This window comes from Oryctolagus cuniculus, chromosome 12 (genome assembly GCF_964237555.1).
Source record: "Oryctolagus cuniculus chromosome 12, mOryCun1.1, whole genome shotgun sequence".
Taxonomy (NCBI): Eukaryota; Metazoa; Chordata; class Mammalia; order Lagomorpha; family Leporidae; genus Oryctolagus; species Oryctolagus cuniculus.
Genome location: NC_091443.1, coordinates 107830482 through 107848562, shown reverse-complemented (window position 1 = coordinate 107848562; position 18081 = coordinate 107830482). Strand labels below are relative to the sequence as shown.

Sequence of the window (18081 nt, the reverse complement as noted above, 5' to 3'; positions counted from 1 at the left end):
AATGAGACTGAGTTTCAGAACTGTGTTAACATGTTGGGCACCTGTTCTTCCAGCGTTGCTAGGTTTTTGGATTCAGGAGCCAAGAATGTTTTTAGTTTTTGCTTTCTCTTAGGTTGCAGGACAGAGTGTCTCTGCTGAGAGAGAGATTCCTTACCTTGACAGAACGCTGTCATCAGGTGGGAGAGGCAGACTGAGACAAGAAGAGGGAGTCTGCACACTGCCCTGCGTAGCCCCTCGTTGCATTTAGGGCAGGAGCAAACGGGTTCTAATTTTGTTTTTAAATGATTCTGGCATTTCTGTTTCTTTTGGAAATGTTTTGTGTCCTTTCTCTCATTTCTCTTCATTTAAAATTTCTATGTGAAAGATCGTAGGACCGGGTATTGCGGGTTGTGGTCCCGAGCTGTCATGAATGCCTCTAGGAAAGCTGCTGGGCCCCCTGCTGGAGTTCATCACGTGATTCTGCAGAGTGCGGGGGGGGGGGGGGGGGGTGAGGAGTGGGTGGAGGGGGGTGGGGGCGGGCGGGGGGCTGGAGCGGGTGTTAAGTGCTCAAGGGCCATGACAAAAATGGCTCAGCAGATGGGGAGATTTTATTGCCTACAGTCATTGAAGAATATTTTGAGACCAGATAGCTCTTAGAATTTAGAGCATGTAGTAAACAAATTGAAATTGTATGGTCCTAAGTCTCAAAACTACAGAAGTAAGCTTAATCTATGGCTATAGTTTATTTTTTAAGAATTATATTTTGTGCCAGCCCTCTGTTACATTCATGCTATTACCTTATATTTGTACCTTAAAAAAAAAACTTAATCCATTCTTCAAAGGTAATTTAATTTCATATAACCTAACTAAAATCGGTTGCGTATATTTTTAGGTGAACTGAATCCATGTCAGAGAATCTTAGTCCCTGTGAGGCAGCAGTTTAAGAAAGCAGCAAGCACACACAGTGGATTTTCAGACTTCAGAAAAAACATAATTCACTTTATAAGCTGATAAAATTCCATTTGCATATTTTTGAGAGAGAGTAAATTTGGAGACCTCACAAACATCTTTTAAAAATCATTCCAGGGGCTGGCACTGTGGCATAGCGGGTAAAGCCGCTGCCAGCAGTGCCGGCATCCCATACAGGTGCTGGATCAAGTCCTGCTGCTCCTCTTCTGATCTAGCTCTCTGCTGTGGCCTGGGAAAGCAGTACAAGATGGCCCGGGTCCTTGGGCCCCTGCACCTGCCTCAGAGACCTGGAACAAACCCCTGGCTCCTGGCTTTGGATCAGCTCTGACCATTGTGGCCAGTTGGGGAGTGAACCAGCGAATGAAGGACTTCTCTCACTCTGCCTTTGCCTCTGCCTCTCTGTAACTCTTCCTTCCAAATAAGTAAATAAATCTTTAAAAAAAATCATTCCAAAAATAGGGAGTTAGCACTTCCTTTCGGGGACTGGACTTCCATGAACATATAGACCTACACGGAGGTTGCTTCTGATTCGTCAGTGGTTCTGTCACTGCTCATTTATCCTGTCTCTGGAAAACTGCCTGAAGCTCAGCTTCAGCTCTGCTGTGGGCACCCTAGGGAAAGGATCTTCAGAGAATCTGGTCTTGCTGGGTTTTTATTTGTTTTTTTTTTTGTTTGTTTGTTTTGTTTTTTCTCATATTCAGATTTCACTCAACATGGGACCTAGGAACTGAATTCAATTTGATACATCACTGCCCCTCATCGAGTTACTTTATGAAGACTAGTAGGACAAATATTTCAGGATTTTTGTACATGGATTATGGGTACAATATTAGGAATTATTTTTAGCCACTATGAAAAATACGCTGACTGAATTTAATAATGTACTTGGAAAACATTTCTTGAGCTCCTATTCCATCACTAGGAACTGGGAGAACAGAGATAAATAAGACGTGATTCCTGCCCTTGAGGATCTCATTGTCTGTCTCTCAAGTCTTAAACTTTGGCACAAAGAAATAAGAGGCCCTGGGACACCGGTTTGAGTCCTGGCTGCTCTACTTATGATCCAGCTCTCTGCTATGGCCTAGGAAAACAGTGGAAGATGGCCCAAATCCTTGGGCCCCTGCACCCACGTGGGAGACCTGGAGAAAGCTCCTGGCTCCTGGTTTCGGATTGGCCCTGCTCAGGCCATTGCAGCCATTAGGGGAGTGAACCAGCGGATGGAAGACCTCTAGCTCTCTCTGTGCCTCTGCCTTTTTGTAACTCTGCCTCTCAAATATAATTAATAAATCTAAGAAAGAAAGGAAAGGAAGAACAGGAAGGCATGAAGGCATGAAGGCGGGAGGGAGGGAGGGAGGGAGGGAGGGAGGAAGGAAGGAAGGAAGGAAGGAAGGAAGGAAGGAAGGAAGGAGAGGCCCAACTAGCTGAAGTAAATGTCATTTAACTCCCAGGGATCAAAAGCAGTAAACCATACAGGCAGAGCAGAAGTTTTTGGTTTTGATACTGTATTATATTTTGTCAAGAAAAATTTAGAAATAAAATTCTAGTAGACAGTGAAATTGTTTCTAGAGGATTTTTCAGAGATTATTAACATTCTTTCTAATGAAAAGTATTTTAAGATTTTTAAAATGTATTAAAGTTCATCTTAATGAGCCATTTTTTTGTTTTCTTATTGGCTCTTCTATTTATTTTCATTTTATTTGAAAGTAAGACAAACTGATGGAGAGAGCTCTTCCACCTGCTTGTTCTTTCTCCACATGCCTACAACAGCTAGCACTGGGGGAGGCTGAAGCAAGGAGCCTGGGACTCCATCCAGATCTCCCACATGGATGGCAGGAACCCAAGTGCTTTAGCCATCACCCGTTCCCTTCCAGGGTGAGCATTAGCAGGAAGCTGGATCAGAGGTGGAGTAGCTGGGACTCAAAGCAGGAACTCTGTTAGGGGATGTAGGCATCACAGGCAAACTTTTAATTGCTGTGCTATGTGTTTGCCTTTGATTATTACATTAAAAATATTTTTGAAAAGCAGCCACAGAGAGAGGGACAGACAGGTAGATACATGAAGATCTTCTACCCACTCATTCACTCTCCAAATGTCTCTCTCTCCAAATGCCTAGAATAGCCAGAGCTGGGCCAGTCTAACACCAAGCGCTAGGAACTGAATCCGGTTCTGCCAAGTGGGTGGCAGGGACCCAGCTGCAGTCACCTGCTGCCTCCCAAAGTGTATATTAGCAAGAAGCTGGCTACGGAAGTAGAGCTGGCTTGAACCCAGGCACTCTGATATGTAATGTGGGCCTCACAAGCAGCATCTTTTTTTTTTTTTTTTTTTTTTTTTAAGATTTATTTATTTGAAAGTCAGAGTTACACAGAGAGAAAAGTAGAGGCAGAGAGAGAGAGGTCTTCCATCTGCTTGTTCACTCCCCAGTTGGCCACAATGGCCGGAGCTGCACCAATCTGAAGCCAGGAGCCAGGAGCTTCTTCTGGGTCTTCCCATATGGGTGCAGGGGCCCAAGGACTCAGGCCATCTTGTACTGCTTTCCCAGGCCATAGCAGAGAGCTGGATTGAAGTTGGAGCAGCCAGGACTTGAACTGGCACCCGTATGGGATGCTGGCACTGCAGGCAGTGGCTTTACCCACTACGCCACAGCGTCGGCCCCACAAGCAACATCTTAACTGCTGTACCAGGTGTCCACCCCTAAAAGTTTTCATCAGCCAATCCCCAGGGTCTCCTGTGTGCAAGCATCATGCTCAACACTAGGGATAAAAAGTGTGCGAAGAGTGTTTTATTCTTGGTATTCTTTTATATACAGACAGCTGTATACAAATAATTACAGTACAGTGGGATAGACTGGTTATCCAAGTGGTTTGGATGTTATTATAGTAAATAATTTCTCTTAGTGGCACAACACAAGGGAATAAAGAGAGACTAAGGTTAGGACTTCTTTTCTCAGCAGTGACGTCACGGAATAAAGAGGTGCTAGGAGGACTCAAACTCAGTGATTAATCGTTGGTTCATCACTATACACTCACTTTTCATTCTATTTGAGTTTTCTTCTACAATTTTGTTCCTTTTGAACTTTAAGACTATATATTTCTGGCAAATTATTGCTTACCTTCCACTTGCCAGAATTCTACCTCCTTATAAACCGGGAATAAAGTCCTACCTTTTCTGAGGGAATAAGGTTAAAGGTACATTGAATTTATTCTGAGTGCTAAAGTGCTACTAGGTCAGTGGATCCGAGTAGCTACTGAGTTTCCAAGAGGTGCAGCAGTTCCCTGGCTCTTGCCTGGAGGCACTCTTCTCCAGGCCTGTCAGGCTCTGCATCCTGCTCTAGTGCAGAACTTGGCAGGGCTTTCCTCTCGAGTTAAGGGTTACAGTTGTGTCCTCTAAGGAGTATTTGCCGGAATACTGGGCACTGCGTTAGGTGGGCTCCAGTCCAGCAAGGCAAATCCTACCGCCCAAAGTGCTTGTTGACAGCGGGAGGCTTGTCGGGGACGTCTGGGAAGGAGTGGTGTGACCGACGCTGTCTGTGAGATTGACAGTTGGAAAGAGAGGGAGTAGGTTTCGTGTTGATTATGCCATGTTTATTAAATTCATAAAGGAGCCTTCGAATAGGTCCCGCCTGTAAAATCGTACGAGTCGTTCTTACCATATCTCCCTTCAGTAAGCCATCCTCTCCATACAGGGCCTCTGGTGAGCAGCTTGCTGCCTGTCCAGGATTATACTGTGTGGCTGGGCGACACCATGACAAATCTTCCCTGCAGTGTCGTTCTCCTTCCTACCCCATTAGTACGAAATGTATCAAACATTCACAAAATCATAATATAAGGCATTTCTGGCATTGGGTAAGTGATAAGATTTTTGTGTGCTTTATCTTGTCTTTCTTGCCTGTTTAAAAAAAAAAAAAAAACAACCTTTTATGGGGCCAGTATTGTGGCACAGAGGGTTAAACTACCACCTGCAATCCCACCATCCCATTTGAGTGTCAGTTCAAGTCCCCACTGCTCCACTTCCAATCCAGCTCCCTGCTTATGCACCTGGGAAGGCAGTAGAGGAAGGCCCATGTTCTTGGGCCTCTGCACCCCTTGGGAGATTTGGATGGAGTTCCAGGTACCTGTCAGCCTGGCCTAGCCCTGGTCATTGCAGCCATTTGGGGAGTGAACCAGCAGGTGGAAGATCTGTCTCCCTCGCGCTCTTTGTAGCTCTGCCTTTCAAATAAATGTTTAAAAAAAGTTTTATTTCAAAATAAACATTCATAGAAAGTTGCCAAAACAGTAAAGAGAGGTCCTATGTACTCTTAAACCAGCTTCCCCCAGTCATCACATGTTTAAAAACCATCTTGAAATAGTAAAGGCATGAAATTGACACTGGCATAATCCACAGACCACATTCCAATTTCATCAGTTTCATGTGCATTTCTCTTTCTCTCCAATTCTGTGTCTGAGCATTCATCTGTGTAGATTTGTCTAACTGCCATCACAGTAAAGATCCAGAACTACTTCATACCCACAAAAATCTGCATGCTACCCCCCCCTTTAGGAATTATTTTATTTATTTGAAAGTCAGAATTACACAGAGAGAAGGAGAGGCAGAGAGAGAGAGAGAGAGAGAGAGAGAGAGAGGTCTTCCATTCCTCTGGTTCACTCCCCAAATGGCTGCAATGGCCAGAGCTGAGCTGATCCGGAGGCAGGAGCCAGGAGCTTCTTCCAGGTCTCCCACGTGGGTGCAGGGGCCCAAGGACTTGGCCATCTTCTACTGCTTTCCCAGGCCATTGCATGCTACCCCTTTGTAGTCATCCTAATCCTCACAACTAATCTCTATGTTTCTGAAATTCTTATTTATTTATTTATTTATTTGACAGGTAGAGTTACAGACGGTGAGAGAGAAAGAGACAGAGAGAGAGGTCTTCCCTCCACTGGTTCACTCCCCAAATGGCCGCAACGGCTGGAGCTGCACCGATCCGAAGCCAGGAGCCAGGAGCCTCCTCCTGATCTCCCACGATGGCCCAAGCACCTGGGCCATCCTCCACTGCCCTCCTGGGCCACAGCAGAGAGCTGGACTGGAAGGGGAGCAACCGGGACTAGAAGCGGCATCCACATGGGATGCCAGCACCGCAGGCGGAGGATTAACTTAGTGGGCCATGGTGCCGGCCCTGTTTCTGAAATTTTGTCATTTGAAGGATGCTGTGTAGGTGGAATCATAGAGTCTGGTTAGCCTTTCAGATGGGCGTTTTTCATCCTGCACAGTTCCCTTGAGATCTGAGTTGTTCCTTTCTATCAGTAATTAGTCTGCTTTCTCAAAGGCCAGGTGGCGGAGGAAGGGGGGGTGGGATTGACTGGCTGATTGACTTTATCCAATCATTCATTCCCCAAATGCTTGCAGACACCTGGAGCTGGGTCAGACTGAAGCTGGGAGCTTGTTACTCAGTCTGGTTCTCTCTTGGAGTCACCACCTGCTGCCCCCAAAGGCGCCTGTTGGCAGGGACTGGATTGAACCCAGGCACTCCAGTATGGAATGTGGACTTCGCAATGGGTGTCTTAACCTCTGTGCCAAATGCTTGCCTCTGCTTCTTAAGGCCACAGTAAACATTTGCCTAACTTTGTGAACACGTGCAATATTATGAAAGTGATTAATTTAAACTTGCTGAGGGATTCAATTTGAATCCACGTGTTATACAGTACATACAGCCTCTTAACTCTGAGAGCCTGTTGCCGAACTATTACGCTAAGGGAGAGTGGAGGACTGAGAGCCAGTTGGCCCCACTCTTCTGTTTCTATCCAGTCCAGGGACCATGTGCTTTTCATTCAGCCCCATTGTGCCACTTCTGTAGCCTAGGGTTGTCTACCTGAGAGGACGATGGTGAGCATGAAATGAAACATAAAAATAAAAATATTGAATTTTCTTTATTATTATGTCAAACAAAAGTGAATAAAGTACAAACTTTAAGGAAGTATGCAGAGGCATGTTCTCAGTACGGTGGTTGGGCCCGGTGCCGTGGTGTCGTAGTCTAAGTCTTCCCCTGTGGTGCTGGCATCTCTGTGGGCGCCGGTCCATGTCCAGGCTGCTCCTCTTCTGATCCAGCTCTCTGCTAAATGCACCTAGGAAAGCAGTGGAGGATGGCCTAAGTGCTTGAGCCCCTGCACCCGAGTGGGAGACCTGGAAGAAGCTCCTGGCTCCTGGTTCCTGGCTTCGGATTGGCTCAGCTCTGACTGTTGCGGCCATTTGGGGAGTGGACCAGTGGATGGAAGACCTTTCTCTTTGTCTCTCCCTTTCTCTGCCTGTAACTCTGCCTCTCAAATAAATAAATAAAATCATAAAAAAAAAAAAAACCACACATACACACAGTGGTTGAAAGGCTGCATGGGATGCCTACTCAGAGTGCCTGCTCAAGGTCCAGCTCCACTTCTAATTCCAGCTTCCTGCTGATGCACCCTGGGAGGCAGCAAGTTCTGACCCAAGTGCTTGGGTCCCTGCCACCCAAGTGGGGGACCCAGATCGAGTTATGGGCTCCTGGCTTTGGCCCGGCTCAGCCCTGACTGTTGTAGGTATTTGTGGACTGGACCAGCAGATGGAAGATCTCTCTGTCTCTCAAATAGAATGAAAATAAACAAATAAAAATAATGAAATATACTAAAATGTTGTATACTGTGGTTGTATCTGATATACTGAGATTTGTCAATAAGATTTTTTCCTAAAGAACTTGTCTTTATTTTCTAATTTTTCCATAGTGAATATATATTTTATCTGTTTTTCTGAATCTAATATGTGCATATTAAAAATTGAAACATGGTGGAATTATGTTCACTAGAAAGTAAAAGCCTCCTGAAATCTCCTATCCAAAGTCAGCTACTATGAACCGTTTATCTAATATTCTATTTGTGTTTCTGCACACAAACTTTTGTTATTATTGAAACGAAAAAAGAGAAATTTGCTGTGCACGTTGTTTATGCATTTTGGTATTTTGCTAAGATATCTGCTTGTGCATTTTCCCGCAGCTAAGTGTGTGTCTTCAGTAGCTGTGCAATTACCTCACTATGTACACACAGCCTTTACTCATCTATTCAGTCACTATTCACTGAATGCCTGCTGTTGAAGGACCTGTGATGAATAAGTAAGGAACCTACATTTCAGTTGGTAGACAGACATTAATAGGGATTAATTTCTTGATTGACTATTTGACTGAAATGTAGTAAGCACCAAGAAAGAGCAGTGTGGTAGAGGGAGGTGTACAGTGGCCGTCAGGGACACCTGCCCCACTCTAGGAGCCAGGGAGGATTCCCCAGAGAAGGGACTCCGGAGGTGAAATCTTAGCGTGTCTATGTGGGTGCGGGATGGGTGAAGCAGGAGCAGGGCGCAGCTGAGCAGCTGCCCACGTACACAGCTGGATGGTTCTGTGTCAAGGTGACCAGCATCTTCACTGGTGGGCGGTGGTAAGGTTACAGAAGATTTTTAAACTCTGTTTTGTCTCTATTTCCTACAGGTAATATGTACTTATCATTTAAATAAAAAGAAAAACCATAAACTTGTTGTCTATATGAATACACATACTCATAAAGGAAAATGAAATTGACAGAAAAATTAACAAAAATCTGCAAGTATTAATTTAGTGCTGATAAAACAGATAGCTATTGATTTTTTAGATAAAATAGACCCTTGAAGAGCAGCTTTAGGTCTGCAGAAACTTTGAGAAGGTGAATACAGAGAATTCTCTTATGTCCTCCCCTAACACACTCTCGGTTTTCTGTTACTGGCTTCTGACAGTAGTATGGTACATCAGTGTTAGCTGAAGTCCATAGCTTATTCTCATTGCCTGGTTTTCACCTGTATCCTTTCCCTGTTCCAGGATCCCATCCAGGATCCCACACTGCATTCGCTTTTCAGGTCTCTCGATGCTCCTCTTGACTGTGACCACGTCTCAAGTATTTCTTTGTCTTGATGTCCCTGACAGTTTTGTGGCGTACTGGCCAGGTGGTTTGTAGAATGTCTGCTGGGGCTCATCTGATGTTCTTCTCACCACTAGACTGGGGAGGCGAGCTTTTGGAAGGAAGACCAGAGAGGTGCACTGCCATTCTCATCCTCGATATCTTACCGAGAACACATTCTGTCAACATGACGTCACTGTTGATTTTAATCTAGATCAGCAGCTGAGGCAGTTTCTGTGAGTCTTTTCCACTGTCAAGCTAGTCACCTGCCTCCCACCCACTTCCCACACACGGCTCTCGAAAAGGGAGTCTCCACACACAGCCTACTCTTAAAGACTGGGGGTTAGGATGCGCTTCCTTGAGGAAGTGAATAAAGCAGTTGGAATTTTTCACCACAGATTTGTCTGCTCTCTCCTGTGTGTTTGCTTACTCACTTATATTGGAATGAATTCATGGAGATTTATTTTTAAAGACTAAATTTGTTTTCAGTGGCATAGTAGCATATTTTTATACAATCTGTGTGTACAATGTTCAGTGATCAATCAGATCAGGTTAATTGACATATCCATCATCTCAGACGTTTATCATTTCTTTGTGTTGTGAACAAAGTACCCTTTAGTACCTATTTTGAGATGTATGACTCATTACTATCAACTGTCACTATCCTGTGATACAGAACGTTAAGGGTTAGTCCTCCTTCCAAGCTGCACGCCTTTATCCAAAAATGGAGATTCACTTTATACTTTGGGGTTTTACTCCAGTTCTCCTTTATCATGTGGCTCAGATTCTTCTAACTTTGGCCACTGGGAGCTGTTAGTTTGCCTTCTGGGCCCCCTTGACTTACCCCATCCACAAGATTGTAGGTGTGCATGTTTTTAAGCGTTTCCTTATTTCTGGCACTCTGAGACACTCCAGGCTTATCTTATCTATTTCTGTCGTAGGCCTTCCTCCAGGAATCCTGCTTCCTTTTATTGAAGAATGGTGTTAGAAACCCAGATCTGGGTGTTACCTTTTAGTTCAGGTTTTTATTCCATTTATTAAGATTTCTGATAAACCAGATAAAAATTCTGCCATGTCATATGTACGTTATATAGCTTCATAAAGAATGCATTTTTAAAAAAAATATTTATTTATTTATTTGAGAGATTTACAGAGAGAGGGAGAGACAGAGAGAAAGGTCTTCCTTCCATTGGTTCACCCCCCCAAATGGCCAGGAGCCAGGCATTTCCTCCTGGTCTCCTATGTGGGTGCAGGGCCCAAGGACTTAGGACATCCTCCACTGCCTTCCTGGGCCACAGCAGAGAGCTGGACTGGAAGAGGAGCAACTGGGACAGAGTCCGGCACCCCAACTGGCACTAGAACCCAGGGTGCCGGGGCCACAGGCGGAGAATTAGCCTAGTGAGCCGCGGCTCGGGCCCTGAGGAATGCATTTCTAACAACCTATCTTTCCCTTCTTTCTCCTTTAGATGTGTCTCAGGCAGGATTGGCCCCGGGACACAGTACTGTCCAGGGTGATGTGCGTGTGAGTCTGCGGGAGAGGACTCTCTTTCTGTAATCAAACGTCAAACCTAGACGTAGAAGGCTGGGATACCTGCATCCTCTATTGGAGTGCCTGGGATCAGTCCCACCTCCATTTTTGATCTGCTTTCTGCTAATGAGCACGCTAGGAGGCGGTGCTGATGGTTCAAGTGGCTGAGTCCTGCCACTCATGTGGGAGACCTGGATGGAGTTGTAGGCCCTTGGCTTTGTCTTGGTCCAGCCCTGGCTATTGTGGGTATTTAGGGAGTGAACCAGTGGAAGGAAGGAAGATCTCTCTCTCTCTCTCTCTCTCTCTCTCTCTCTCTTTCTATCACTCTGCTTTTCAAATAAATAGAAGTAAATAAATAAACTGTAAAAAAAGAATATCAAAACCTGGGGAGAGAGATCTTAGCCCTCTTCCTGCCAGGAATATGGAATTTATGCCTGCAGGTGTAGTATGAGTGTGAGAAAACATACATGGACTGCACAGTGGGACCCAGGAGGCAGCTGTTCTGTGCCCTCATTACTGACCTGTGCTTGAGCCACCCCTGCTCTGCACAACTCCAAGCTTCTTATTACTCAAAATAATGTAAGCCCATGAGTGTTTCAACTAGCAGTGGGAACATCTGGCCTGTGGGCAGGCCATATAAGGCCCACAAGATCATGTGGTCTGGCCCTGCCGAAGCATATAGCAGACTGCTTGATGAGTTTGCATGACCCGCAAATGATGTCATAAATATCCACATGGCCCCTGGAAACTGCTGTTCCTTGGCTTTTCTCTGGTTGCCACTCAGCACGCAGAACAGGTATCAGTTTGGTTTGCAGAATTATTACTCATTTATTTACAGAGGATTGCTGAGGCTGTCCGGTGTAGGACTTGGTAAGCTGGAGCATGAAGAGGGGAATCCTGCTGGGGCAGGCCTGTGGGACAGTGGACCAAGTCATAGCTCATGCTGCCAGCTTCCCATCCAGCTTCCTGCGGGTGCACCTGGGAAAATGGATCAAGTACTTTGGGCTCCCGGCATTCACATGGGAGGTCAGGATAGAGGTCCTGGCTCCTGGTTTCAGGTCAGCTCAGGCCTGGTTGTTGCAGCCATTTGGGGGATGGTGAACCCACGGATGGAAGATCTCTTTCTGTTGTCTATTGCTTTCTATTTTTTTTCTTTTTTCTTTTTCCCAGAGAAACCTTTCATTTAAGGAACACAAACTTCATGCATTTCCTAAATACAACTTCAGGAATGTAGTGATTCTTCCCACCATACCCGCCCTGCCACCCACACCCCCACTCCCCTTCCTCCTCCCTCTCCTATTCCTGGTCTTATTTTTTACTAAGATCTATTTTCAATTTACTTTACACACAGAAGATTAACTGTATGTATACTAAGTAGAGTTCAACAAATTGTAGGGGGGGGGCTGCTCCTCAACAGTCGAGACAAAGTCTCCCCTCCCTAGTACTCTGCCTTTCAAATAAGCCAATCGAGTCAGCAAGGGGCGAATGAATGAACAAACTGGGATTCCAGCAGTGTTATTCCCTTTCCTCTGAACCCAGGTTTAAAGTGGTTTGCAGATTTGGGTGATCACATGCCTAATTACAAGGGGACTTTAAAATGTTTGTAGGGGTTGGGGCTGGCATTGTGGCATAATGGGTAAAGCTGCTGCCTGCCACACCGGCACCCCTGCCACACCGACAGCCCATACAGGTGCCCACTTGAGTCCTGGCTGCTCCACTTCCGATCCAGCTCCCTGCTAATGTGCCTGGCAAAGCTGTGGAGGATGGCCCAAGTATTTGGGCCCTGCACCTATGTAGGAAACTCAGAAGAAGATCCCAGATCCTGGCTTCAGATCGGCCCAGCTCTAGCCATTGCAACCATTTAGGGAATGAACCAGGAGATGGAAGATCTCTCTATCTCTGTCTCTCCTTCTGTCTCTCTAACTCTGTATTTCAAATAAATAAATAAATCTTTAAAAAATGTGGGGAAATGGAATTAAAATATTTTTATTTTGGCACAAAAGTTTTTTGAAGCCCATGATTTGTTTTCATAATTTGCATTTCATGAACTTTATGAAGACTCCTTACATAATTAAAAATGAGATGTAGTGCCATTTGTCTTTTCTTGGTCACAGTTATCTGAAGTGTCACTTTAACCACTTCTTGCACTCTCTGCATTAGCAGCTTTCTCTGTTGACCAGTTCCAAGCAGAAACCTGAACTCTTCACATCCATTTGGTGACCACTCCTTTTTTTCCTATCTCGTGAACACTTCGTGTCCCATTTTCTTTCTTTTTAAAGATGTGTTTTATTTATTTGAAAGGCAGAGTTAGAGAGAGGGAGGGAGAGAGAGAGAGATCTCCCATTCACTGGCTCACTTCCCAAATGGCTGCAATACCAGGGCTGGGCCAGGCTGAAGCCAGGAACCAGGAGCTGTTCCTGGTCTCCCAGGTGGATGCAGGGGCCAAGTTCTTGGGCCATCGCTGCTGCTGTCCCAGGCACATCAACAGGGAGCTGGATCGGAAGTGGAGCAGCTGGGACTCAAATTGTTGCTCATCTGGGCTGCTGATATCTCAGGCAGTAGCACTGTCTGCTGTGCCACAGCGCAGGCCCTGACCCAGTTTCTTCATTTCCTTGCTCCTCCGCCAGTTCTGACCCTCATTTATGTATCTCATAGATCATACAGCTTTGGGGCCAGCATTGTGGCATAGCCAGTAAAGCCTCCGCGTGCACCCATTCAGGTGCTGCTTTCAGTCCCAGCTGCTGCACTTCCAATCCAGCTCGCTGCTGATAGCCTGGGAAAAGCAGTGGAAGGTGGCCCCCCTGTTTGAGCATCTGCCACCCGTGTGGGAGACCCAGATGCAGCTCCTGGCTCCTGGCTTCAGCCTGGCTCAGCTGTGGCCATTGCGGTCACTTCAGGAGTGAACCAGTAGATGGAAGAGCTCTCTCTTTCCCTCTCTCTCCCTCTCTAGAACTCTGACTTTCAAATAAATAATTATATCTTTAAAAGAAGAATAAGATCATAGAGCTTTCACACTTAGTCCCCCTTCCCAGTAGTCATCTCTCCACACCACTGAGTAAGCAGTCTTTCTAAAACGCAGGTTGAAATCTTGTTTCTTTCCTTCAGGAAAATTATATGTTGGCTGTGCATAGTCTCCAGTGTGAAGTTCAGTTTTTCTCTCTTGAAAGCCTCTCAGACCCCGACCCTGCCTGGCTGTTGAGCTCCATTTCACGCCAGTGCCCTACACACACACAAATACCGCCCCAGATACACCGCAGCTGCATCTCACTCTTAGAACAACTTCTGGCTTCCTTTTGGAATGTCTTTGTTTATCTCAGCATGTTCCTCCCAGTGTTCTTATGCCCAGTGCCTTTTAGTCTTTTAATAACTCAGAGCTGGGCTTTGGGAAGACCTCACCGCTTTCCCCCTTCCCTCTGCAGACTCCTGCGTTCAGCCTGTTAGGTGATTCTGGCGGGGATCACGTTGGAAATATTCTGGAATTCTACTTCCTCCTCCATTACCACCGCTCTGTTCTAGGCCATTGTCATCATAATTTATTTCATGGTCTGTCTACTCCTACTTTGATGATTTGTCAGATCTATTCTTTAACTTGTGCGTAGTGATCTTTTCAAAGCCAGATCTTGGTCACTGTGGCCCTGTGCTTTAAAGCCATTCTTTGGAGCAGGCATTTGTCTCAGTACTTAAGACGCTGGTTGGAAAGCCCATATCCCATATCAGAGTGCCTGAGTTCCAATCCCGACTTTGCTCATCATTCCAGCTGATTGCTAATGTGCACCCTGGGAGGCAGCAAGTAATGACACAGGTAGAGTCCCTGCCACCCACACGAGAGACCTGGAGTGAGTTTCCAGTTCCCAGCTTTGGCCTTGCCCAGCCCTGGCTGTTGTGGATGTTTGGAGAGAACCTCAGCAGATGGCAGATCTCTGTGTCTCAGTCTCTGTCTGCCTGCCTCTCTCTTCTCTCTCTCTCTCTCTCTCTGACTCAAATACATGTTCTTTGGTTTCCTAGGAGTTCCTAAGGCTACAGATTAAAACCTAGCTGGATCTGGGATCTGGAGCCTCCATTTTCTTCTTTCAGTTCTTTAAGCATACGGTGCTCCCTCTCACCTCAGGGCCTTTGCACGTGTTCCTTATGCACATGGCTGAAACACTGATCAGTTAGATTTTGTCCTTCAGCTTTGAACACTTCCTCACGTATCCCCAGCCCAGTCTAGGCCAGATTTCTTTGTTCTATAAGTTTTCCCTCCCTGTCTTTTCATAAATCTATATGCATACTTGAGTCAGTTGAAGAGCATACAGTTCATTTATTTTTTAACACTGATCATACACCCTTTGTTTATTTTAAATGTATTTATTTGAGAGGCAAAGAGACAAATGGGCAGAGAAAGCTCCCATCCTCTGGTTCACTCCCTGCGTGCCCAGAGGGCAGAGCTCAGAACTCGGGTCTCTTACATGGGTGACAGCAACCCAGTTTTAGTTGAGCCATCACTGCTGCCTCCCAGGGTGTGTGCCATCAGGTAGGTTGAGTCAGGAAGTAGAGCCGAGTGTGGATCTCAGATGCACGAATGTGGGCTGTGGGCATCTTAAATACGCCGCCTGTCTGTCAGAAAGTAGCATTTCTGCATACACCCTCACAGAAACCTTCCTCCTACACAGCCACTTATTTTACTCATCCCATTAGATTCTCATCCTGTCTGGGCCTTAGGGTCAACAGATCTTATCAGCACCCTAGAGTTCTTTGTGCTGAACCCTTTTTATGTAGCCTAACCCACTTTTCTCTCCAATTTTTAATTTTCATTTCTTTGCAGTGTTTTTAATAACCTGCAGGGAAAGCAATTTTGCTCCATTCAGAAAAGTTCTGAGTACTGTAAGCTCTGCTTAAATGAGTGCTAAGGCCCTGCTAGGAACATAAGCAGTATGTACTCCTTGTAAAAGGAATAGTTCAAGGACTCAAACCTTAAGAGTTGTTAGAACTTTTGTCTGACTTTGTGAACTCCTGGGAAACATCCATATTGTTGAAACATAAATTACAAAGTCATGGACATGAGGGATGGAAGAAGCTTAGAGCCACTTAGTTTTAGTCTAATCACATTTCTTCAGTGTTACTTGCTTTCAGAGTGTCTTTGCCACCCACACACAAGAGATTGTCTTCTGGGGCCGGCGCTTTGGCACAGTGGGTTAAAGCTGCCGCCTGCAGTGCCGGCATCCCATGGGTGCTGCTAGTTCAAGTCCTGGTTGCTCCGCTTCCAATCCAGCTCTCTGCTATGGCCTGGGAAAGAGGTGGAAGATGGCCCAAGTTGGATCCCTGCACCTGCTTGGGAGACCCAGAAGAAGCTCCTGGCTTCAGCTCAGCTCAGCTCTGGCTGTTGTGGTCATTTGGGGAGTGAACCAGCCGATGGAAGACCTGTCTCTCTCTCTCTGGCTCTACCTCTCTCTGTAATGCTGTGTTTCAAATAAATAAAAAATTTTAAAAAAGATTGTCTTCTATATATTTAATGCACTGAACCCTGTCTTCTTACCACTTCCATGCACTGGTTTTAGTTCTTTTTTTTTTTTTTTCAAGATTTATTTATTTATTAGAAAGGCAGAGGTAGAGGGAGAGAGATAGACAGAAAGATCTTCCATCTGCTGGTTCACTCCCCAAATGGCTGTAATGGCCAGAGCTGGGCTGATCTGAAGCCAGTAGCTCAGTTTCTTCCAGTTCTCCAGCTTGGGTTCAGGGACCTGGGCACTTGGCCCATCTTCCACTTGCTTTCCCAAGTACGTTAGCAGGGAGCTGGATTGGAAGTGGAGCCGCTGGTACTTGAACCAGTTCCCATAGGGGATGCCAGCGTCTCAGGCTATGGCTTTACCTACTTGCCACAGAGCTGGCCTCTGTTTTATTTCTTAGCATGTTGTGGAATGACAGCTCACATATTTGAAGACTGCCACCATATCCTCCCCAAGTAGTTTTTCTCCAGGAAGAATAAGTAGCTCCAATTTCCATGTATCATGCCTTAAAGTTCTTTGATCATTGTATTTCAATGTATAAAAATTCAGATTTTTTAATGTTTTGGATTATTCACTACTATTTCCCCTTCCAATAGTGTAAATAATAAAGATGATTGTGCAAATAATATGTTAATAGGTTGCATGGCAAATAAAAGATTCACAAAAGTAAATTCATTGAGAGAACCCAAGAAATCCTTTTTGGTATTTAGCTCACGTATCAAAGAAAGCTACTCGTCCAGTCTTTTTTAGTGGATTAAATAGAGTGTGGGGAGAGAGGGTATTTGGGCCATAGAAACTGGTGTGGGATGATTGATCTGCTATAGGACGTGTCCTTTACTTTATGACACTGTTACGTGTGCATGTCACTCTCACTTTCAGTCTGCAGTCAGCTGCTCAGTGTTTAACATTTTGCCATCCATGGCATGTAGATTTTATTTTTCTGGCACTTTGAAGGTTTTTTTGTGGGGGGGAGGGGTGTGGTGGTTGGGGTCTCCTGTGCTGGAAAATGTACCTTCTGCCAGGAGTTACAGCTGTGACAGCCCTGTGTGTCATCCCTGCTGGATGCGTGGAGGCACAGATTTACCAGTTGCTCCCTGAACTGGGAGAATTAAAAGTGGCGGTGGCAGCTGCACTTTCTGTGAACTGCAAAGCCCTGAGGATAATTTGTCAGGGGTTTCTAAGGTTTCTCCTTTAACTTTTCCTTGATCTTATTCTGGGATAAAACCCCCATAAATGTAAGGAGACACACTCCTCTGTGGTAATGACAGTAACTCTGTCCCTCTGATCGTTTGCCATTCAAAACCTAACATAAATGTCAAATCAAAATTATAAAATGACTTTATAATTAATTATTTCCAACAAAAATTGGAAAAGAAACTGATGTCTATGGTTTTACTTGTACTTCTTTTTTTTAAAGTTTATTTATTTATTTATTTTTTTATTTATTTGCCAGGCAGAGTTAGACAGTGAGAGAGAGAGAGACAGAGTTATAGACAGTGAGAGAGAGAAAGGTCTTCCTTTTGTTGGTTCACTCCCCAAATGGCCGCTACAGCTGGCGCTGTGCCAGTCCAAAGCCAGGAGCCAGGTGTTTCCTCCCGGTCTCCCATGTGGGTGCAGGGACCCAAGCACTTGGGCCATCCTCCACTGCCCTCCCGGGCCACAGCAGAGAGCTGGACTGGAAGAGGAGCAACCGGGACTAGTACCCGGCGCCCCAACTGGGACTAGAACCCAGGGTGCCAGCACCACAGGCAGAAGATTAGCCAAGTGAGCCACAGCGCCAGCCACTACTTGTACTTCTAAAACTCAAACATTTCAAGTGGAATCGACATCTTTCCAAAGATTTTTCTGTATTTATTTTTGGGCTTTGATTTTAAACAGTAAAGTTTTGCATGATGTCATCTTGTTGACCCAGAACTTTGAACAAAAGTTTCAATATTAATAACATCACCTCTAATAATTCAGCTTTTTTCCCCCTTCTCCCTCATTGTAACATTTGTTGAAAGGTGCAGGACCAGAAAAAGTCCTTGTGTAACATAAATAAGCATTTAATTAAGGGGTAATGCCTGTGGTACTAGGGTATGTGAAGTGAAACAGAGATGTTTAATCAGCCACAAAAGCTATTTACTGCTTCGTAAACCTCAGTGCTCAGTACCATAAATATTATTACTCTTCTAGGACTTCAGAAAAGCAATGAAATATC

The 18081-nt window shown here is 45.2% G+C and overlaps 1 protein-coding gene across 13 annotated transcripts in view; it reads left to right on the top strand.

Moving 5' to 3' along the window:
• The window catches only part of PEAK1 (pseudopodium enriched atypical kinase 1), a 344458-nt gene that overhangs the window by 117497 nt on the left and 208880 nt on the right, over window positions 1-18081 (top strand). The gene's annotated exons all lie outside the window — the stretch shown is intronic.